Source organism: Oreochromis niloticus, linkage group LG3 (genome assembly GCF_001858045.2).
Source record: "Oreochromis niloticus isolate F11D_XX linkage group LG3, O_niloticus_UMD_NMBU, whole genome shotgun sequence".
Classification (NCBI taxonomy): domain Eukaryota; kingdom Metazoa; phylum Chordata; class Actinopteri; order Cichliformes; family Cichlidae; genus Oreochromis; species Oreochromis niloticus.
Window position 1 is genome coordinate 55173469 of NC_031967.2, and position 24888 is coordinate 55198356.

Here is a 24888-nt window from a genome sequence, read left to right on the forward strand (position 1 = left end):
AGACCAGGCAACATTTTTCCAATCTTCTAATGTCTTTTTTAGTGAGCTCATGTGAACTATAGCCTCAGTTTCTTCACAGCAGTGACTTCTACTTCCTCTTCTTGCCTGGAAGTTGAGGATCACAGTTATTTAGGCGATAACCTGGCTGATTGTGGCTCAAGAGTTGGCAGTTCGTCTTGTAACCAGAAGGTTGCTGGTTTGAGCCCTGGCTCCGACAGTCTTGGTCGTTGAGTCCTTGGGCAAGACAATTCACCCATTACCTACTGGTGGTGGTCAGAGGGCCCGGTGGCGCCAGTGTCTGGCAGCCTCGCCTCTGTCAGTGTGCCCCAGGGCAGCTGTGGCTACAATGTAGCTTGCCATCACCAGTGTGTGTGTGAATGGGTGGATGACTGAATGTAGTGTAAAGTGCTTTGGGGTCCTTAGGGACTAAGTAAAGCACTATAAAAATACAGGCAATTATCATTTAATCAACCTCAATAACCCTGTGGAAAGGATGAGACGCTGGAGGTCTCCAAATTTTCTCAGATTAGATGAGGACAGATGCTGTAGATATCCTCAATATGGAGAGATCCTCAGATTAAACCTTATTTGTTTTATTGGTTTCATTTTGATTCAGAATAATTTGACCTATCAGAGACCAGCAGCTTGATTCTGGTGGTTGGATATAATAATGTCTAAAAAAAATCTCACAAACTTGTGTTTTTGGACACTAAATGGGGACCCGGTAACAGATACGATAATGTTTGGAACTTATCCGAAACATTTCCATATCTAAAATCTTCCAGGCCTTTTTACAATTGATCATAAGAGCAGCTTCAGCTGTTCCACTGGAACAATGTCTAACTGGCATCTGTGAAGCCCCACACTTACTTCAGTCCTTACTCTGTACTTCTAAATATCAGCTTTAAACTGAATGTATCATGTGAATTGTTGCATCATTTAACCCCATCTGTGATTCTTTTACCTCACCTTCTTCTGAATATCAGATTTTCTCCTGAGTAATTACAGTATTTTAGTAATAAATAAATAAAATTTGCCAGATCTGTGTCATGGTTGACTCAGGGAGCAAACTGAGACAGCACATACTGAATTTAAGAACTTTATTTTACAAAAGCAAAATTGTAAGTCATCATTATCCTTACTAAGTACTGGAGCTACATCGTGACATTAAGGGGACATCAGGGAAACATCAGACATGATGGGCTTGGAGTATTGAGTGTAGGGAGACAAAGGAGTGATGGCTCAAAATGACTCCTGGCAGTTCTAAGTGATTAGCTCTAATGTTTGTAAGAACTTTCAATGAGTACGATGTGATCAAAAACATCTGCAGGTACATTCAGTGTTGATATTTGACACATTTGAACCACAAGGTACAAAATCAACTGATGTGTGTGGACTCGCAAATTTTGAAGCCAGCATGATAACCTTATCCAACCGGTGATGTGGAGATCCAGCTTATTTAGATCTGATTAACATCAGTTCACTAAGAAAAAAGATCCCCTGAAAAGATTAGAATTGTTGAGACAGAGTTTAATACACTGAATCATCTGAACAGCAAGACAACACATACACAGAACAGCAAGACAACATATAGCAAAGCAAGCAAAGTAGAGTTTTACGCACAAACAGCAAAGCCACACAGACATGGAGAGAAGGACAACAGCCCTGGTGGATCCTCTCTCTATGGTGGCCGTTAACTGCCCCTGCTGCTGGGTAACTTTCCACTTGTCCTCCAGCCAGAAACAGCAGGTGCAGGGTCAGGTACAGGCCAAGGTCCTGCCAGGGGCTGGTCAGGACTCTCACTAAGGGCCATCTGCAGAGGGGCGACCTTTGAATAACCCTTAGCTTAGCCTTATAGGTCACAACGCGGTCAAACATGGCACATTAATCAAATTTATTAAATCTTATAACAAGCAGTATGCATCAACAGGTTCTCATACAGGAAGTAGCATAATTGTATGATATACGTGTGAATAATACTTAGTTTAAAAGATGTAGTTCAGTTAAGTTACATGCAATTTAAATTTATTGGGTAAATGTTTAACATGCTGATTCTGATACAGTGGCTTCTCGTTTATCGTGGGAGTTCTACCTACCTTTAGCATGCCCAGAAGTCCAACTTTTTGTGCGATGGTTCACATCTTCCTCTGCCCTGTGGGTGCTACCACAGGTGCCTTTGACGGTGCAAAATGTTTTGTCGACATTATTGTGTTTGTTGGGGAGAAAACTTACAAACACACAGTACAGCACTTCAGAGTCACACTGCTAGCGATCGAAGATTCATGGAAATTTGAAAAGCTGAACGCATTCTGTGCTGTACAGGAGACACGGATGAGATTGATTGACAATGGTCTACAGCCAATCAGGACGCAGAACACAATGCGCTGTAAAAAAAAAAATCAAAACAGCATGCAAAATTGCACTAGAAACAGCAAGGTCGTGAAAGGTGAACTGCGTTATAGCGAGGGACCACTGTATATAAAAGCATTCCAGTGTAGTGTGTTTATAGTGTAGGTGTACAGAATGGTGCACATATGTTTAATGCTGGGTTGAGCTGTAATAGTTATCCTCGGTCAAAGAAGAGGCTGACATCCAGGGAGTAGATTGTAACAGGTGGAGTTTACTTGCACTCAGATTGATGCTACAGGGAGATATGGCATAGTGTAGGAGGATGTGGAGGGGTGATGTGGGCTGGTTCCTGTGATCAAGAAGAGGAAATAATTAGAACATGAATACAGATTAAAGGGTCATAAAGCTGGCAACAAATTCCTCCACAACAACTCTACTAAGGCAGTGCATCAATCTGATACCACTTCTTAAGAGGGTTCACATTTATTAAAGCACTACTCAAATTGGGCCACAAGATGGAACTCCAACACAGGGGACGAATATTTATATCGAGGTAAGCAGTCAGCCCTCTAGTTAGCCACCATGTAATACAATAATATTACAACATGCAAGTAACAGAGTAAAGCATTGTAAACATGGAATATTAACTCAAGTTTATGTGACGCACACCATTCACAACAAACACAGGATGAGCTATTCACTTTCCTTCCCAGCTGCTCTCTCCTCTGTTATATTAGTGACCAGTTCAATGGTTCATGCAGCGCCCTCTGGTGGTTGTGCATTGTGTGTGTTGGGGGGTTGCAGCCTGGCAATAAAGGAAGGGAGTCACCACGTTAAGACAGAGCTGTGCTTATCTAATTAATATTGCCACTATTATAAACCCCAGATCTAGCAAAACATCCTCCTCTCTCATCAAGTCAGGCTATAACTCCCCCCCCCCAAAAAAAAGAGAAGAAGGGACACTACAGATGAGCAGTCAGGTTACATCCTCTGTTTCAACCTGTTTTTTTTCTTAAATTATTTATACATTTGTATAGATGACCTCCTTGACTTACTGATGTCACAACCCGGCTCAAGGACATGAGAAGCAAGTGGGAGACCACACACAAGCTTTTAAAGGCTGTAAGATATTTTTAATGAAAATAAGGTGAAGCAACTAAACACAATTTAAAGGACATAACAGCCATAACTGAAGCCTCAAATGAACATGATGGGTACCAGACAGAGAGAGACAGAGAGAGAGCCCGAAGGTTCAATCAAGGTGTCTTTATATGCTGGGACTGGGAGTATGCTGGGACCCCCCCCCCCCCATAGAACAAAACACAATCATTTACATTATGAATTTGCATCTAGAAGAACATGTATATATTAAATCCATAACATATATACACACACATATGCAACCTCATTTTCAACACCTTTTGAATGCTCAAAAGTCCTTCCATCTTTAGCTCATCTCCAACTTCAGCAACCTTGGTACCTAGGAGCAATTTAAGAAGAAGGAAAACTCTACTGGAGAGGACATACTTCAAAGCATATGAGGAGTGTAGCTGCTGGTTACAGGAGCACGGGACAAGGCATCTGCCAAGACATTATCTTTGCCCTTAATGTGCTGAATGTCCAAAGTGTAAGGCTGCAAAAAGAAAGCCCACTGCATGAGCCTCTGATTCGGGTTCTGCAACAAATTCAAGAAGGTGAGAGGGTTATGGTCAGAAAATACATCAATTGGTCGAGAAGAATCCAAATATACTCTAAAATGCTGCAAGGCCAAAACTACTGCCAAAGCTTTTTTTTCAATGACTGTATAATTCAGCTGATGGGAGTTGAACTTCTTGGAAAAGAAACTAACTGGATGTTCAATACCTTGCTTGTCAGCTTGGACTAGAACAGCACCTGCACCAATGTGGCTTGCGTCCACATACAGCCCACATACAGCTTGAAGGGCTGATCCAGACGGGGTGCTAAGAGCACAGGTTTAGAACACAATAAAGCTTTTACAACCAACAAACGAGGGGAAGCCCAGCTTTATGATGACGGCACTGCAATGTTGTTTTCCAACATGTACTGAACTTCCTGCTCAATTATTTTCCTCTTTTCCTCAGAGACGCTGTAGAACCTCTGGCGGATTAGTTTTGCATAACCCACATCAATATCATGCTCTATCAAAGTTGTTTTAGAAGGTGTGTCTCTAAACAAAATTGGATACTTTTTAATTAATGCAGATGTAACCCATATCGACTACGCACTGTCATATGACCCACGTCAGTTGATTTGAGGTCCCTCTCCTGATTTGCTCCTTCCACGTCGCGGCAAGTATGAAAACCGGCTGTGGAGGGACACTTCCGGGTTCGACTCCTGTTGTGGCTGTAAGCTTATGGCGTTTAGAACGGCGTTGGAAAACAAAGCGTTTTCTCCACTCACTTCGTCTATAAAATCTTATCACCTCAGCGGTAAGTGTCTTTAACGTCTACGAAAAACAACCTTTTAATTGTCAGTAACGAGTCGATCATTTCCGCGTTTAAAAATGACTTTGTTCGGCTGCGTTCCCACCGCGAGCAGAACTCCGCTTCGAAAACTGCTTTTTTTAAACACTTTTATTTATTTAAGCACTTAAATGGGCTTTCTTTTAAACGAAGTGCAATTTACTGATTATTGTTGTGTGTTGCCTTGAATTCAGCTATGCTGTCTGTTAGACAGTTGTTTTTCTTTGTCATTTTTGCATTTGTTTGTAGTAAATGCTACTGGAATGTATAGATTATGCTACGTAGCCAAAATGATTAATAATTTAACTATTGTACCTTTTGAAATATGCTGATGATGCTGCATGATTTACATTGTTGATTAGAATTGCAGAAATTTTTTTTTTTTTTTTTTTACCGGTAAACTGAATTGAACTTGATGTGCTAATGGACATTTGTCTGGCCTACAGGTCAGGTTTTTCTTCCACACTGAATTGATCTTCTTCATATTGAAGTGGTGAGCCGGTAGGACCGTTCTTTTTCCCTCTTTTCATCCATCTTTGCCATCTTTGGATTACGGACATATTTTCCTCCTTACATGAAGCTGGACCCCAAGGAGGAATTCCTTAAAACTGAACTTTAAAAAAAGAATCTTTAAAAAGGACCAAAAGGACTCTTAACAAAAGGCCTCTTGCACAGAGAATCACAGGATTAACTTATTAATTAATTAATTAATTAATTGTGGGCATTTATTTATGTTGTGTTTTGTATTAATTATATTGTTACATTTCCCCTTTCCCCCATTTATTCAGTATATTTTTGGTTTTTCCTAAACAAGAATTTGCAGTCTCTGGTCTCGTCATTCACACCATCTAGGCTCCATAAAGAACTATTTCTTCTTGCGCGTCAGTCAGTAAACTCACCCATTGAAATAAAACTAGCCCTTAATAACTTTGCGTTACACAGACAGTTCTGCACGTTTGTCAGCAGGCAAATGGCCCAACAGAACATCCAAGTTCTGAAGAGTTTCTGAATTCTTCAGATGACCATCAGGTGCTGCCCCCCCTCCCACACACACACACACACACACACACACAACCTGACTGCGCCATTGTACAAGCAGTCAACGCTGGACTCGATGCGGAAGGCGAAACGAGAGAGCCTGATAGACCAACAGATAAAGGACGAACATGATATGGTTTTAACAAATTAACATGGCAAAGTGTATCCCCCCCCCCCCGGCGATCTGGGTTAGCAATCAGGTAATTCTGTTCAGACAGTTTCTGTACCACGGTGTAAGGCCCGCGCCTGGAACGGTGACCCTGCAATCGGCAGCAAAGCCAAAACCTGGTCGCCCTCACTAAACTGCTGCTTTTCAGAACGCCGGTCATGAAAATATTTCATCCTGACCTGAGCCTTTTCAAGGTTCAGTTTTGCCAACTGACCTGCCATATACAGACTGTGCCGAAAACCATTAACGTAATCTATCAAGTTCACTGGTGGTTCACCTGATAGCCACTTATCACACAGCACTTTCAAGGGTCCCTAAACCTTGTGTCCAAAGACCAAGTCATTTGGGCTAAACCCTGTACTCTCCTGGCAAACTTCTCGCGCTGCCAACAGAAGCCACGGTAAACCTTCCTCCCAGTCACTCCTCATTTCTGTGCAATAGGTACGTAACAAGGACTTCAGCGTTTGATGGAAGTGCTCTAAAGCACCTTGGCTCTGTGAATGATAAGGAGAGGCTTTATTATGTGTGATGTTCAACAGCTTGAGAACTTGGGCAAATAGATTAGATGAAAAGTTTGATCCCTGGTCACTCTGAATAATCTTCGGTATGCCTAATATAGAAATAAACTGTGTCAAAGCCTTCACCACAGACTTGGCTGTGATGGTACGCAGCGGATATGCAGCAGGATAACGCGTAACCTGGCACATTAGTCAATGATCAAATGTTCAAATGGGTTACTCACAGCAGGGATGGGACAAAGTGGAGCAGGTTTAATAGACTAATTTGGCTTACCTACAATTGGGCAAGTATGGCAGGTTAGAGCAGGGCGACATGACCAAAAATATTTATCACGATATACATTTGAAAATTTGCGATAACGATATAATTGACACAAGACAAAATACTTAACTCCACAACTTGATTAATGCAAAAAACCCCATCAATATATTTTCACTTAAACAAGAAGCTGTTTTTATGTGCATTAAAGCTATATAAAAATTTAACAGTGCAAATGTAAATTCCTTTCTGACAGTTTAACCAAAAGGCATTTCCAGTGGAAATTGGCCGACATATCCTCAGCGTAACCATGTATAATATCCACAACTTAAAGAGGTTATACACACACAATACGGTAATATTACGTTGAAGCACAGTACGTATCATTCCACGAGGCGCCTGCCTACGATAGCTGTAATGCTCCACAATCCATCAAGCGGTGCAGGTTCGTAGCTTAGCAAAGTTGTACTAAAACATTTGACAGATTTTCGAGGGCCGTGTACCACATAAAATCGTTTCGATGTCAGTAAACACAACCAGAATTCATACATAAGGCACACGGGATTATAAGGGGCACTGTCGATTTTCAGAAAAATCAAAGGATTGATTTTAAGTGTGCCGTATTTTCCAAAAAACCGTGTTTTTTGGAAAATACCGTATAGCATGCTCTACCAAAAACAGTGCTTTGTTGTGTATCTGACAGACGAAAGTTAAACCAGTTCCACACCACTGCAGTTGCAGCATTTTTACAAAACAATTCTGGTTCATCCGTTTCATTCAGCGATCCGCTTTCGCCCTTGTCATTCTCCGTCGCCGCCATGCTTTTTCTGCCATGTGCATGGAAAACAAAGGCACTGCACATGCATGTTTTACCCATATTCTATCGTGATATTTCATTTCTTATCATTGCTCAACATTATACTGGTATTACCGTGAACGGTATGATATGGCCCAGCCCTATGGCAGGTCTTAATGTAAGCTGAAACATCACGCTTAAGACGTGGCCAAAAGAAGTAGCGTAAGATGTAATTCTAAGTCTTTGTCACTCCCAGATGCCCGCACTTATCATGAGAACACTTTAACACAGGTGTCCAAACTTTTTTCACTGAGGGCCACATGCATAAAAATATAGGAGGGGCTGGGCCACTTACTAGAAATTAGATATGTGACCTTAACTTTAGTGTATTAAAGTTAGAAAAATCACTTAAAAGTGGTCAAATATGTTATATTGTTGAATATAATTAAAGACAAAACTGCCTTCATCACAACTTTCCATAAATGGATCTTTATTGATTTATTCAGAAAAAGCTTTGGTAGCTCATTCTCAGAACAGCAGCAGATTTCTTCTTAGACAGAAGATTTACAGCACAGAGAAAAAACATTAAAGGGGAAAATGGGACGGGTACATTTCAAGCTTGTTATTAGGCTTAGCAACACACCTATTAACATTCGTTTGAAACTGTTATCAACATTAACAGACTGAACTGGACTTAATAACAGGAGTGCATATAATTTTAGTAAATTATTCTGGTGAGTATCAGCTGCGCTGGGTATGTAAATCGGGCCATCCAGCTGCGGTGCTGATCCACTTGTGCCAAAAATCTGGACAAATGTCACTTGATCAAGGAGCAGGTCTGCATCAGATGAGATCAGCTGACTTTGCGTGTGTGTGTGTGTGTGTTTGTGTGTGTGTGTGTGTGTGTGTGTTAATAAGAGAAACGCATAAGAAAGTGGTGCACAAAAGCAGGGTAGTGACAGAATTGATGCGCATTATTGATATTTGAAGCATGTGTACCTGCACATGCATGCTTATTAACACACAGTACTGTAGGATAGCTAACATTTACTTTAATTTCTGCTCTGGCTCAGCACCAGTGTAGGATGCACAGGCCTGATGTTTGGTTTCATAATGACGTCGTACATTATACTCTTTCATAACTGCCACAGTTTCAGTGCAGATCAAACAGACACACTTCCCCTTGAATTCTTTGAAAAAATATTCACTCTCCCACAGTGTCTGAAATTTTCTGCACTCACTTTCACCTTTTGCTTCTTTGGTTCTGCCATGTTTAGTAACTTGGGGTAAATTTCTTCTGTGATTGTCCTTTTTGGTGGAGCAACTGATTGACAGCAGCTCCCCCTGGTGTTAAAACTAAGAAGTGCAATACACAAGCAAAAGTTGAAGTGCGGGCCCTATTCTATTTATAAAATTACTTGGCTAATTTAAAAATGGACATGGGCCGTAGTTTGGACACCCCTGCTTTAACACCTCGTCACAGAATTTAGTTGGAATCTGGACAACTGGACTTCTAACAGAGTCCAACCCTTGCAGACTCCACTTTCAGACTAGTACATCCTTCTGCAGAAAATAACCTGAGGCCGCATTTCTAGCGTCATCACTAGGTTGCACTTTGTGAAGCAGCTCAGTCAGTGAAGCATCAGCATGCTGCTTGAATTAACTCTTGCTGGGAAACTGACAAATGTTCAGGAACAATCAAATCTGGTTCAACCTGACACTCTTCTGCTTGAGTTACAGGCTCTCCAACCCTTTTAGCTGCAGCCCTTGTAACAGCACAAACTGCAAAGTCAGAAAAAACCTGTTGACACCCATGAGTCATTCAGAACTCCAGATTTAACAGACAAAGAACTGTCAGCCCAGACTCTATTTCCAGCCAAATCATTCCCCAAAATCACATGTACGCCCTCAAGTGGCAAAGCAGGACGAACACGAATGCAGATATCATCATCATCATCATCATCATCATCATCATCATCATCATCATCATCATCATCAAAACTGCATAACAGCCTGACTTTACACAACGGGGTGCAGAGTGGTTAAACCCATGCCTTGAACAAGTACACACTCGCCAGCAGAGATGGGCAGTAACGTAATCCGATTACTTTTTTCAAGTAACGAGTAATGTAAGGGATTACTATTGCAAAAACGGTAATTAGATTACCGTTACTTTCACGTAGGAATGCTGCGTTACTAAAACCAGGCGAAGCGATCAAAAGTCTGGCTGTACTTCGCAGCAAAAGATGCAAACTCAGCAGCCTGCAACAAGTGCTTTAAGCTGATACTGTGATACTGTCAAAGGAGGTAACACCTCAAATCTGATGAAACACCTGGCGACGCATAGCATTTTTTTTTTTTTTTTTTTTTTAAAGCCGAGAAATGCGCCGTGTTTGACAGCTTGCTGCGAGACCTCACACCGTGCACATCTACTGCGGGTGTGGTGCCTGTTATCGGACCCGGAGTTAGCAACATCCCCCAAGAACCCGAAGAGTAGAGTCCTGGCCCCTAGCCCTGCCAGTGTAGCAGAAATGATGACGGATGATGATGGCAGCAGCAGCCGTTCTTCTCTGCGTGAGTAGCTTAATGTTGTTCGTGTGTAATTTACGTTGAGTACGCTAACCACATTATTACATTAATGCATGTAAGGTGAACTAGCAAACACCGTCGTAGTTACATGCGGCTGTCTTCTTGTTTGATGGCAGATACTCCCTTCACCCTGGCCAAAAAGGCTAAAATGACCAAAGAAAAAGTGGAAAACAGCTAAACATGACAGGTTTTTGGACAAAGTTTGTGTTTTGTCTTTTTTTTCCTCCATTGATTAAGCACTGCTTGCAGCCAAGAGTGATACCATATATGCCCTATAGCTGCAGAAAAGGCTAACATTGTTATCTTTTTACAAAAAAACCCAGCTGAACATGAGAGGTTTTTGGACCAATTTTGTGTTCTCCACTCTTTAAGCACCGGTTTGAGCACCGTTTAAGCACCGGCACCGTTTCAAAAGTACCAGTTTGGCACCGGTATCGGATAAAAACCTAAACGATACCCATCCCTAGTCAGGAGTCACTTAAAGGCCATAGATATATGATGTGTATGGGTAAACATTAGTGTGTGCATGTAAATGTGTGTGGGTGTTGGTATCTTGCAGAGAGCTTTATAAAGGGAGATGTAAGGTACCAGGATGCAACGGTGCTCCAAAAATCAGACGACAGGAATAAAAACACAAATGAATCTGATTCATGAACCTCCACATAAAACAGACTGTCAGTCACCTCCTGAGCCACATCCGCTTTGTGGTTCATGGTTCAATCGCTGGCCGCTCCAGTTTAGATACCAGAGTATCTTTTTGCAAGATACTGGAGGACATCAAGTAGCTCTGCTGTGTTCATCAGGGCATGAAGGAGTGGGTGTGAGAATGAACAGGTGAAACGATCCAACAAGAACAGTGAGTACTTAAATAAGCCAAATGGCTGTGACACAGGCTTTTATATATAGAAGGAGAAAAATACAGAGAGGAAGCGGACGTGCTTTATTTGCTGTCACTGATAACAGATGAGAAAGGGCAGATTACTGAGAGGAACAAACAAGAAAATGTTTCTGCTTCAACTGTTCTGTGTAAATTCTCTCTGGTTGTTTGAGTGTCCATATTTTAGTCGGGTTATTATTGGAGAAGACAAGAGAAATTTAGATCAGACTGAATTTATTAATGAAGGTAATTCTTGTGTCCATATTTTGGCAAATCCAACACTGAACCAGTTTCACGAAACTTAGCAAGGAGTTTGCTGACTGTAGCATGGGAGATGGGTGTTCTCGTAGGGCAGTGGTTCCCAAACTTTTTTTGCCAGGCCCCCCTTTTTTACAAGAAAAATGTTCGTGCCCCCCCCACCACCTAACCCCCCCCCGGCACAAACACATCCTCCAAACAGACACACCCATATTTTGTTTACAAACTCCATTGCGGTTTATTTCACACCTCAAACATTTAGTAAACAATTAAGCAAATACAAGTAAACGGCAATAAATTACAGGTAGTAATAAAATATACTACTAACTCGTTTACGCTACGTCCACACCTACACGGGTATTTTTGAAAACTCAGCTGTTTCTATGCGTTTGGGCTTTTCGTCCACACGTAAACGGCGTTGCGATTCACCGAAAACAGATTTTTTTTTAAAACTCCTTTTTTGCGTTTACGTGTGGACGAGGATTACAGAGTTCGTCACGCAACATCAAAGGTATGTGCCTCTTTTCACGTCACGCTGTGCGCCACGTTATTGTTTACATGAGATGAATTGCAGAATGGCAGACAGAGACAAAAATACTGTTACTGTTAATCTGACTATCTGCAGGTTTTACACGCTTACATACACACACGCAGTTACTGTCCCTGCATTTAGAAAGGCAGAGGCGTCACGGTGTGATTATTTTACATGTAGTTGTTTTTTTTTTCCCTGTGTAATAATATTCAACATTGCTGTCAATATATTTTTCAAAAAAATGCCTCTCTGTGCAAAATGGGTTTAAACACATAAACAGCTGTGGTTTACTGTTTGTCCGTGATTTGAACAGGGGGAACAAATTACGGCAGGATCAGCCTGATATTATTTGTATCCCACTGTAACTTTACTGCATAAAGAGAGATGTGTATGCATGTTTAAAAATTGTCAGAGATCATTTCACTGCTTTTAAAGTGAACAGTTCACCTGATGTTGACTTTAAAGGACTTTAGATACTAGTTGTGTGTCTGAGGGAAAACACTAGTATTTTACTATTTATGTATCACTGCATATTCACAACCGGTGAAAGTTTTAAGCTACAAGTACAGTAAACCTGATCTGAAAAATTAAATACTACAGGTTCATGCTGTGTAATTGTGTGTTGAGTATGAATAGCTGCATCAAGAATAGGTGAGCCTCTTTTAAACACAAACAGCATTTGCACAAATTGTACATGTCCTGTGTGTAAAACCATTTACACTTAAATAAAGGACACAAGTGCTTTTCTGACTACACATTCGTTCTTGTTCACATTACTGTTTTTAAGGGAACATGCTTGATTTCTTTTTACTAAGTAAAGAGCAGCTGTACCTCTGGACCTGTTTGGTCTGATGTCTGTTTCTCGACGATTGATGTTGTCTGCTCTCACTGATAAATAGACCGTAGCTGGATCACACCCTGCACAATAAAACAGAGGTCATCAGTGCAGAGTGAAGCTTATAAAAGTGCTGTCAGTATTCAGGATGTGTGTTAAAAGAAGACGATCATGAAAAGATTTCTTAGAAACTGCCAACATGTCTCAGAAGCCCTGTGGTTGCTTCATCTGTCTCAGACAAACACCCACCTGTTGTTTCTGGTGATTCATCTTTAACACCAGAAGAAAACACATTTTACTGCAAAGTACCACATAGACCCACACTTTGTTACACTATATACACACTATCATCAGCACTCTGTCATACAGAAAAAGCACGTGATCCATTTAAAGTTTACTAAATGATTTTCATGCAGATTTTCAAGAACGTCATTGATACTGTGTCTATTTAATGGAGAAAGAGTCATTAAAGACTTCTATTCTCTTGTTATATACAAAACATTTGACCATCTATTGATTTCTTATTGAAAGTGCATTAAAAGACTTGTCTCAACTGTTTGTTAATAACTAATAATGTCTCTTTTCACTTCTGAGTACGTTGTTTGGTCCTCATCAGTACTGTGGTGTCTTTTCACCATCACACATCAGTTCAGTGGAAACAACAAGCTGCTGCGGGTTTCACGTTGGACAGTTTGACAGCCGGCCAACACATAAGGTCCATTTACTTTAACGATGATTTTATGCAAACTGCTAATGTCATCGATGCAACTTCCATTTTCTTGTTTTGTATAATTGTCTACCATCCCTCATGGAGCTTGCTCATTTCTTATGTTACCTAACTACACATCTAAAGAAGTAGACTTAATTTCCTTTGAAAAAAGCGCCTGTTTGGTCTGATGTCTGTTTGTTTAAAACTCATGCTGTCTCTTCTCACTGATGTGTAGATTGTAGCTGGGCCACACATACAATAAAACACAGAGAGAGACCATGACAGCATTTATGTAAAAGTTCAGTCAGTATATAGACTTTGTGTTTAAAAAAAGAAACACTATTATTTCCCGTGTATCATTATAAGAAGATTCAGCAGCTTTCAGAAGCTCTGTGGTCATTTAGTTTGTTACAGAGAAACACCAACCGCTTGTTTTTTGTTTCTTTTTTTGTCATTCACAATTAACAGCGGAAGAACAACCTACACTGTATAGACTATACAGACACTATCATCAACACTGTGAAGATTATCTACAGACGTGTTCAGAGGAAACAACAGGAGGAAGTAGTTGCTGAGGTTTTACATGCACAATTTAAAACACACAACACCATTAATATTGTGAAATTTGTTAAATGCTGGTTCTCACTTGGCTTTAGGTTTGAATGTAAACTTGTCTCGGTGTGTTAAAGACTGATTTCTGTCTTACATTCACCAAATGTTGAGAGTAAGAAGAATTTTGACATGCTTTAAATTAATGTTATGCACCTTTTTGCAATGGTTTAATGAAGACCTTCAACTATGCAGCAACATGTGAACAAACCAGTAGTGGATCTAGGATTTTTCTGAGTATGGGGACATCAAGGGGCGACAGTATTCAAAGAGGGGCCAAGTATTAGTCCAACATCATCCAACAGCATGTGCAGTGTTCATTCTAAGTTGTATTTCCTTTTTATTTCTTTGTGTACATGTCTCTGCTCAGCTTGGGTCGGCAGGGATGCTAGCATAGAGAGGAGGTAAGATGAAATAATCAGACATTTCTAATAGAAATAAAATAAACTGATTAAAAAAAAAAATCATAGAGGAGACTCGGAGTGTTACCTTTGGCTCTGCGTCGATATAAAGACACCATGAGGAGAGTGGAGATGAAGTATGGACAGAACACCAGCAGGTGACAGACAACTCTGAACACAAGGTTGAGGGAGGGGGGGAGGGGGAGGGGGAGGGGGGGGTCGGGAGGTGGTGCTGAGGATGGGTGTAGGATTGTGTTTGCTGGCCTACCTGCAGAGAGCAAGGTTATTATCGTTAACGAAATAATGAAAACAAGAAGTGAAAAAACATTTTCGTTAACGGAAATAAAAATAAAAACAAAAAAAGGAAAACTAACTAAAACTGTAATGAGTGTTCACAAAACTAACTAAAATTAACTGAATTTATAGCAAAAATGCGTTTAGTTTTCGTTGATGTTTGCGTGTCATACAATAGTCAAGGGTGAAAATGAAGTTTAGTTTCCAGGTTTTTTTCTTGCTGTGTCTCATTATGCCAGCAGGTGGCAGTACGTTAGTCTGTGTCGCTGCTCCGTCCACGCGCAGAATCATGTCAGGAAAAGTCTGGAGAAAGCGCCAGAGTCCAATTTGGGATTACTTTGAATGTGACTGTGTTTTGGATAAAGCAAGTGTCTTGTGGTGGAAAGAGACAAATTATGAGGGACATTTCTAAAAGGAAAAAAATCCCACAAACCTTAAAGTGCACTTGAAAAGCTCACACAAGAAGGCTAACCTAGCTTACCTTGAGAAGGTAAGGGAGCACGCCCAACCCTCATCCCCAGAAACAGACGCTAACCCCAGGCAAGGCAGCGTGATGCATCCCGAGACAACAGGACTGGGATATCTACATAACTGTGTGAGTCAATTGCCTTAACACCCAGTGCTGCAAGAGTTAACAGTCTCATTGGGGCCAAGATATACATTTTATAGTTGCCTGGTATAAGTGGTTGTTCATCTGTTTAAAGAAACCATAGGTGGGAATGTGAGTTGTCTGTCTCTGCGTGTTAACCCTGCGACAGACAGGCGACCTGTCCAGGGTGCAGGGTATGGTAGCTGGAATAGCAACATACCCAAGGATAAGCAGAAGAGCATGGCTGATATGATGAAACTGGGATTTTGTTACACTTAATTATTGCAAACACAACTAAAACTATAACTGAAACTAATCAAAACTAAACTGAAACTAAGGATTTTCAAAAAAATAAAAACTAAACTAAACTAGCAAACAATTGGTAAAAACTAATTAAAACTAATATAAAATTGAAAATCTGAAGTCAAAACGAAATAAAAATAAAAACTAATGAAAATTGCAAAACTATTAAAACCCTGGCAGAGAGAATCCCACCTGTTCAGGTGAATTTGTAGGTGAAATGATGGAAATGGTAAAATGTGAGTGAAGCTCCTCACCTGTGACAGTGATCCAGCTGGATGGAGACTCTCCATGACCGCTGATGTCACACTTGTAGAGGCCTTCATCAGACCTGGAAACATGCTGGATGGTCATGTGACCTGTAGGCTGCTTCCTGATGAGGGAGCCATCTTTATAGAAAGCAGCTGTGATGTTGGAGGGAGTGGTCTTTGTTTTACAGAGCAGAGTGACGTCATCTCCCTCCATCACAGGGAGGACAGGACTCTGCAGGATCACTGATCCACCTCAACACAGAGACAAACTACAGCATTTCATCCATTTACACACAGCTTCATCAACACTAACTCCACACACTCAGCTTACCAGTGACTGTCAGGTTAACCATGTTACTGATGGGACCCTCTCTGGACTCACACCAGTAAACTCCACTATCCATTGGGTCGATGTAGCTGATGTTACAGGAATAACCAGCTGGTTTTTCCCACCCATCTCCACACGGAGCCGTCTGTTGTGTCTTTGGGTTTCTCCTCAGAGTCCATCCAGCAGAGCTGTCGTCCTCCTCACAGCTCAGAGACACAAACTCTCCCCCAAACATCTGAGAGCTGCTGGGACTCACAGTCAGAAGAGCTGTGACGAAAATCTGTATTAGTATATTTATATTATATTTTTCATAACACTTAGGGCTGAAATAACATCCCTGGTGATCATTATTAACTATGTCAAACAACAGCACCTTCATCGTGATCAAACTTTAACAGAACTTTTGGGTTGACAATATTCATTCATATTCACGAGAGTCAATATATTTTAATCTTTAAAATGTGTCGTTTATTTCAGGTTTAAAACAGGACAGAAGAAGGTTACTGACCTTGGTTTGTGGTGTAGCTCAGCAGTGAGATCAGAACTAAAGAGAAATGAAACACAGGTTGGTTTAGAGGTTTTACACAGTTTGTTAGAGCTACAGACTCATGCAGAATAAGCAGAATAAGCAGGAAGTGGTTCTGTCCGTGTTGTCTTCTACACAAACATGATGTTTGTGATGGAGAAACAAAAGAAGTGGCATCTTTAGGCCTTTTCAAAGATGAAACATTACAGTGTACTTACAAAGCAGAAGAAATGATTTCTCCATTCTGTCTTTTGTTGATACTGACTTAACTCTTCTTTTACCAGTTCACTCACATAAACCTAGAACCTCCTCCTCCTTCCTCTGTTACAGGGCGTTAGTTTATGTGGTTTCCCCCCTCATCATTATTATGAGAAAAGATTCTTTGGTTGCAATAATGAGAAAATACACTTTTAATACGAGGCAGTGATCAAAAAGATGAAAAAAGGAGAGAAAAATACACAGAAATGTTCAACAAAGCAAACCTTTGTGGAGAGAAAGACCTCTGCTCCAAATTTTACAACCAATGACACTTTAGAAAGCACTGCAGCACTCAAGATGCAGGCTTGTGGGTGACAGAAACAAGGAATGAACACGCAGGCAGCAGAAGCAGATTTAAGATGAAAAATGAATTTGGTGCTGACGTTCGAGCAGCTGTTAATATTACATATACAGTTTGGAATTCTTCAGCCATGGACGAGTGCAGAAAGGTGAAAGTCCAGAATGCACCAATATGAAAGAAGCTGCCAGCATGCCCAGAATAACAAAGCACAAAGTGTTGCTCTGTGTTTTCTGTTGTGGTTCGTTGTCATGTTGTAACCGGTTGTGGAGGTATTTTACAGCTCTAAATGAAAAAAACTGCAAATAGTGATGTGCGTCATTGGATCCTCCAAGTAAAACCTGAATGCAAGAATGCAAGCAGGTTAATATTTTTCACCCTGTCACAGTCCAGGTGAACTGCTGGAAAAGTCCACTGGAAAAGTTCTCCTCTGCCTGCCCCAGGGCGGAGCTGTCTTCACCTTACCTGGAGCTAATCTGGAGCAATTTGCTACAGATATTTAAAACCAGTGTTGCCGTCTCGTCACTGCCAGTTCATCAACTAACCCACTAACCCTCAGTCTCAAATCTATCTATCTACCTTGTTCTCTTGTGCTTCAATTCTCTTGTCACGGCTCCACTCTTTGGCTCTGCTTGCTACTCCGACACCTTCTCTCCTCAAATCACCACTGACTCCACCTGCAACGTAGGCCTTACCCCTCAGTTAAATCCATGTACACCTGGAGGAGTTCAGTAATACACAAACTCCCTTTGTTCTTTCTCCTCAGTGCAACCACTCTCGTTGCCTAACACGCCCTGTCCCTGCCTTAGACCTCCACACTAGTTTTCCTAGACACGAACCTCATGCCAAGCATGATTTCATTCTGTGTTCATTCTAAACATTTGCCACACTCCCCAAAAAAGGATTGTGTAAATCTAACTCAACCATCTCTTCACTTGGTCCAGCACTTGAGCCCAGTTTTAGTACAGGCCTCTGGTCCTTTGTGACACTCACAGGCTAAGGACTAGGAAGCACTGACTGAAAGGATAAAACAATCTGGAATAGACTGAACCGCAACCTTTTCCTTATGAAGTGGTCCCATCCAGAGATGGGCAGTAACGCGTTACTTGTAACGCGTTACTGTAATCTGATTACTTTTTTTCAAGTAACGAGTAATGTAAGGGATTACCATTGCAAAAACGGTAATTAGATTACCGTTACTTTCCCGTAGGAACGCTGCGTTACTGCGTTACTAAAACAGTGATTTTTTGCGAGAATGTCTCATGACAGTGACGTAAGCGAGTGCGACGTTCGTGACAACAGCTGTTCACAGATCAACAATGGATAATATATCGAGTGTGGGAGAGAGTATGAGCGTGCAGCGTTTAAAGCGTGGAAGTACTGACCTTATTTTGAGTTTGATTCCATAAAAAGTGACAAAAACATTACTGTCCATTGTGCGTGGGAAGAAAACTTCTTTTTACAGCGAAAAAAACCCCTAAACTTCCAAGCAAGCAGCGAGTGCGCTACGACTGTAACGGGAAATTCACAGAAAAACTCGCGGATTCTTCCACTGACCGCCGCGGCACACCTGCACCAGGGTAAACCTCCGCCTACACCACTCCTGCTTTACAGGTGAAAATAGAGCAACAGGACCGCTAGTCTTTGATTTTATTTATTTTCTGCTGTGTTTTACTTGCTTCTATTTGAAAGAGTGAGTGTAAACACAAAAACATATTTTATTTTATGTGCTGGAATGTGCAGAAAATAGGTTTAAATGTTAAACAAATTTCTTCCAGTCAGAGAATGTTGCATATAATTAAGTTTTTGCTTGATGCATAATGTTAAAAGATTTAACGTTTTAAAAAGAGACGTTTCCATTTGATTACATTTTGTATGATGGATTATGCAGAAAAAGCAGAATTGGGCTAAAAGATCTATTATCACCTATTCAGGTTGTAAATTGTGTTTTTAAAAAGTAACTAAGTAACTAAGTAATTAATTACTTTTGAAAATAAGTAATCAGTAAAGTAACGGGATTACTTTTGGGGGGAGGTAATCAGTAATTAGTAACTGATTACTTTTTTCAAGTAACTTGACCAACACTGGTCCCATCAAACACAGAAGGAGCGATAGAAGCCTTAAGCTAGAAAAATGGCAGGTCAACACAATGGGGGACCATGACAATTTCATCTTATATACATATACATCTCCATTTGTCACATGGACATATTTAATTCAATTAAATTTTATTTATACAGCACTAAATCACAACATCAGTCGCCTCAAGGCGCTTTATATTTTAAGGTAGACCCTACAATAAAACATACAGAGAAAAACCCAACAATCATATGACCCCCTTTGAGCAAGCACTTTGGCGACAGTGGGAAGGAAAAACTCCCTTTTAACAGGAAGAAACCTCCGGCAGAACCAGGCTCAGGGAGGGGCGGGGCCATCTGCTGCGACCACTTGGAGTGAGAGAAGGAAAACAGGATAAAGACATGCTGTGGAAGAGACAGAGATTAATATGCACCCATGCATGTGTACACACACACACACACATACACAGTCACCTTGGGTTCCCTGGCAACCGTTACGGGAACTTAAGAACTTAACCCCACCTGAGAATCAAGTTAGGCTTTCAGCTGAAAATGTCATCCTGGATGACCATGGGATCTTCAAAATGTGCTGCATCCTGGATTGATGACATCAAATCCTACTTTCAACAATTCTTGAGTCCATCAAAACCAAAGTGTTAAACTTGACCGATTTCGAGGGGACACAGACTTACAAAGATGATTGGAAAGAGGTAACCCAGAAAAGACACCAAAGCATACATGAGTCTTTGGAGGTTGAGTGCTGAGTACACATCCAGAAATGAATTTAAGAGCAGTTTATGGGATGCAGATTCTAGTCAGACAATTTTTCAATGCACAATGTCACTCAAGAAATTTTGCTTCTTGTTACAGGTGACTCCCTTTTTTGAACCATGATACAAGACCAGTCTGCTGTCAACAAGACAAGTGTGTGGAGTGCCAGCAACTCCTCTACATCCTCCAAACGTCACCGTAGATGAGCATCTGGTGACTTTTAGAGGAGACTGCCCTTTCAAACAGTATATAACAAGCAAGCAATCTAAATATGACATAAAGATATGGGCAGCATGTGATGCTATCATATGACAAGCTTGGAAAATACATGTTTTTACCTGCAGACAGAGGTCCTGAAAATAACCAAGTGATGTTTGTGGTTCTGGAGATGATTGCAGACGTCAGGGGACATGAGATAATAATTTCTTCATCTCCTCAGGTTAGGAGCTGTGTCAAAACTAGAAGTCTTAATGTTCACAAAATCGTTTAACACAAAATGAACACAACATGGGGGTTAATAACATTCAAAGGCAGCAAAATGGAAAAAAATGCATTTGTTGACTTTATGTACTCAGTGCATTCAGTTAGCATATACTAATGTAGAAGGCACAACATCATGATCCAACATCTTTCAAACCGAATGGAAGAAACACAATAAGCTTAAACTTTAAATATATATTTTTTTTATTCAAGTGAAAAACCACCCAATAAGTGTCATGTAGCTCAGTTTCAAACGACACTGCAGTTTTCATGCTTCATGGTTCTTTAAATATCAGATAAAACAAACAAGTACACAAAAAACTGAGACTTGCTCCTAGGCCAGTGTTTCCTCTACTGACTGGATCCTCCTTCCCTCCATCCTCTGTGTCTCCTCCTGGTGGATCTGCAGGTGAGAAACAGGTGTGAGGTGTCAGCTGTCAGGTAGGTGATGAGTGAAGAACAGAACAGAATCCATTTCCTCTTCAAACTGCTGTCACACACTTGCTATGTCCCAATTCAGAGGCTGCATTTGAATCCCGATTACGTCACAGCCAGGCGACGAAGGCTGTCCCAATTCAAAGACTCCTCCAAATGCGTCCTTCATTTCCGCAGATTTGAAGGATGGGTCAGGTGTGTCCTTCGTGGCCCAGTTTCCAGCAGTGGTGGCAGCTACTTAGTTGTAATATTACTCTTATTACTCTTTCCAATACTTTATTAGTTAAGTTATTATTTATAATATTTTATAATAATATAAAAATACTTTTCAATTGTGGCAATGGGGGAGGAGTAAGCTGGCGAGTTTGAAATATTACTCTTTCTGGGTCACAAAATAAACTTTTAACATATTTTCAGGTGAGAATGTAGCTGTGTAAACTTCAAATATCTGCTCGGTTTATCAAGACAGCCGGCGAGAACAGCGAGTTCCCGGCACATCGTATTCAACCCCCCCCACGGTCTTTCGAAACCCAGGTTAAACATGACACATAAGTCACTTAGATAACTTGAAAAATGTTATTATTAGGCTTTTTCTGTGTTTTATTTGTTCCTGACTAAATCGGTTTGACTGAGATTAAAGTTATAGTTTTCACACAGCTGATTAAAAAGAAGTGTGAGATGGTTGAGAATTTACTCCAGTGTCCTGTTATATTTTAGATAGCAAGGAGCAGACGGCTGAGTTTATTAAAGTCCAACAAGACAGCGGTGACACAAATGTGAAGGCTTGACCGTCCAGACCGGGCACACGTAGACCGGACGCGCCCCTGAATTGAGACACAGACATTATCTACTGCACTCTGATCACATCACTCAGACCAGCTGCTTTCTACAAAGTCTCATCAACAACATCTTTAGAAACAAACATCAACAACCAGGAAGCAGCTTCATCTCTGATCACACACACACTCAACTCTACTCACTCACCTGGAGGATCAACAACACTCAGGTTGATGATGTTGAGCTCCCACGAGTGTATTTCTCCCATTAAGACTCGACACTCATATGTTCCATTATCAGCAGTCGTCACATTCTTCAGAATCAGAGACACGTCTCCATCCTTCATCTGTCTGTCCTGCAGATCCACCCGGCTCTTAAAAGATTGATGCTGGTTGTCTGGAGCAAACTGCCCATCCCGGTACACAACAACATGCTGTGTCCCCAGATCAGCTCTGCTCCACTCAAGAATTATGATGTTGTTGTTTGAAGCTCGACAGGGCAGAGTGACGTTCTGTCCAGACTCGGCTGTGATGATGTTTGGGTCTGAAGGAGAAACTAAAAGAGCAGCGAGGTTAAAGGAATCAAATTACAGTTTTGCATTAGTAATGGTATAACCTAATAATAGCAGCCTATACTGTTTTCTTTGGTTAACTATAATTTTTATCTATAATGGTGAAGAACAGTTAAAACTGTCCTTCTGTCTGGACGTTTCTTTTCTACACGTGTTGCTGCCTGCCGATGAAGCCTGTGTAAGCCATAAAGACCTGCTCACTGTCCCTGCTGTTCGAGACTGTTGAGTCTCTGCGTCCCAAGGAACATGCATATGTAGCAAAGAAATTATTATATTTACCAAAAAGAACAAGTAGCATGGACGGAGAAATGTTTTAAAAATAGTAAAGGCACAGTGGTGGTTTTATCATTGTGAATAAGAGTCTATAACAAATTAACTGAATGAAATCATGTCAGGTAATATAGCAAAGACGAGCCATGTGACGCCGTCTGATCATTTTAAATACACTTCAGTCTACAAGTGGGGCAGAGCTAGCTCAGCAGGTGGAGTGTTCCCCCATGATCACAAGGTTGGGAGTTCAAATCCACCAAACAGCTACCCTGAGGTATCCCTGAGAAAGGTACCGCCTCTACACACTGCTCCCGGACTAATTTCCTACGGGATTAATAAAGTATGCATATTTACGCAAGTGGTGGAACCGAGTTACATAAATACTCTTCCTCTCTTGAGGAAGAGTATCAGAAGGAAACAGTTTAGTTTCTAATAGCTAAATCTCACCTCCAGAGACAAACACGACGAGGCCGACAAACAGCAAAGCCGAGCAGAGCAATGACATTTCCATGTTATCAACTCCTGCTTATCTTTCGGATGTTATTTTTCATAAATAACAGAGCCTGAGTTCAAAAAAGTGTACATTATTTTATTTAAACTTTTATTTAAAGTTTAAATGAACCCATCAGGTCATCAACAATTACAAAGACGTGGAGAGCCGGTGTCGCGTTAGAGTGACGTTTGGTGGGATGGGTTATGCATGCAAAATAAATGAAGCGTCATCGAAAGCAGGTCTGAAAGCTTAGCAGGTTCTATTCTTAAAAGATCTCCAGAGAAAAACACAACATAATCTCACCTATCGACAATCAGCCACAAACTAAAGACCGCCAAAGTACTTCAAAATTATGTCACTATATAAAAATGTATATTCCACTATGGAGGAGACAGCATTTAGCTCTAGCCTCCAGAAAACCTCAGCTATTCTGGAGAACTTTGTAAACCTTTGCTTTATAGAGAGAGACAAAGAAGAAGGAGAAACAACTACTCAACATGTTAAAGATTAGCAACCACAAATGGTTTGCAGGGGAGAGAACACGTGTCTCCTGATGCAGCTACATCAGCCATTTCCGTGTTTCTGTCTGCTAATGTGACACTCAGATTGTTCTAAATGTCTGAGGATATTTGGTATTTTAAGTAAACAACAGAACCCAAATTTAAACCTGTATACATGAGATTAAATTTAATGTTTAACAAAGCTGAAAGTCACTGAGAGAACAGATCTCGGCCTTCAGCATTTTGCTGTAAAGCAACCCTTTAGTCTCAAGGGGAAGTACCTCAGACTGATCAAAAGTAAGGGCACAAGACAAAAAGATGTGATATATAAAGCAGGCCAAAGTTTTTAACAGGCTATTTTCTTAAATAATCAAACAAATGATATTTAAAGTAACTTAAATCAATTTCTGTCATCCTGTATGGACTTTTAAAATGCATTTATTTATTTTTTTAAAGACTATTAAAATGGGGCTGCCATGAGTCTTATGGAGATAAATTTTGCAGGACTTATGGGCCAAGTTTACTCCTCTGCTCCACTGACATATGCAAACCTTAATGTCGAGGTTGACACATGTATGTCTACATAGTGAGAATGATTGATGATTTTCTTTATTTTTTGTTTGTTTAAACTTACCCAAACACCACCACTCTATAACTTTGATTGTCCAACCAGCCAACAGACCAACACAGAGTGTTTAGCATTGGTGGATGTTTAGAGGTTGTATAAAACTGAATATAACACAACCTTCACCGCAAAGTCTGAAAGTGACTTTAGGAAAAGCAGAAGGCCATTTGGAAACACCTACCGTTGTTCTGAAGGATGTCTTAATTCCTCTAAAACTATTCGAAACATGAAGAAAAGGTTATTTCCACTGTTCTTCTTTTCCAACCAGAAAAAGGATAGAAGCCAGCTCCAGCACCACTCAGCATAGACTGCTACAGCCTGCACTTTTGCAGGAGAGTGCAGGCTGTTCTGATCAAACTGATATGTACATGTTTATCTATAAAGGTTTTGTGTCAGCTTTGTGTGGTGAGTCTCTCTGACTGGTTGAAAATAACTGATAACATCAGTATAACTGTTGGACTTCCTGCATCAGTTTATAGCTTAGTAAGCTGGTGCTCATGATGCTGCCTTTCAGTTTCAACAATTTTGGTACTGTCTGCCATTCTGAGTCACATTCATGTGACTGTAAAGTTTGCTCAAATGCAAATTGTATTTGAGCTGGAATTGGTCTAAACAAAAAAAC

General features: G+C 40.7%; 2 long non-coding RNA genes and 1 other non-coding gene across 4 annotated transcripts; all 3 read right to left on the reverse strand.

The window, feature by feature from the left end:
- Positions 1-1086: 1086 nt before the first annotated feature.
- Positions 1087-2233, reverse strand: LOC112844330 (uncharacterized). Its single transcript, XR_003217057.1, has 2 exons — positions 2097-2233; positions 1087-1813 (listed from the first exon to the last, which is right to left on the reverse strand). It is a non-coding gene; the product is annotated as an uncharacterized LOC112844330 (long non-coding RNA).
- Positions 2234-16049: 13816 nt separating this feature from the next.
- LOC112844226 (uncharacterized) lies at positions 16050-18332 on the reverse strand. Its single transcript, XR_003216964.1, has 3 exons — positions 16693-18332; positions 16188-16451; positions 16050-16108 (listed from the first exon to the last, which is right to left on the reverse strand). It is a non-coding gene; the product is annotated as an uncharacterized LOC112844226 (long non-coding RNA).
- Positions 18333-20830: 2498 nt separating this feature from the next.
- On the reverse strand, positions 20831-24656 carry LOC102075742 (uncharacterized). 2 transcript variants are annotated; one of them, XR_002059614.2, is made up of 3 exons: positions 24448-24656; positions 22015-22362; positions 20831-20998 (listed from the first exon to the last, which is right to left on the reverse strand). It is a non-coding gene; the product is annotated as an uncharacterized LOC102075742 (transcript). The 2 variants fall into 2 exon arrangements; XR_002059615.2 differs by having other exon boundaries at positions 20833-20998; positions 22015-22350.
- Between the last annotated feature and the right edge of the window lie 232 nt (positions 24657-24888).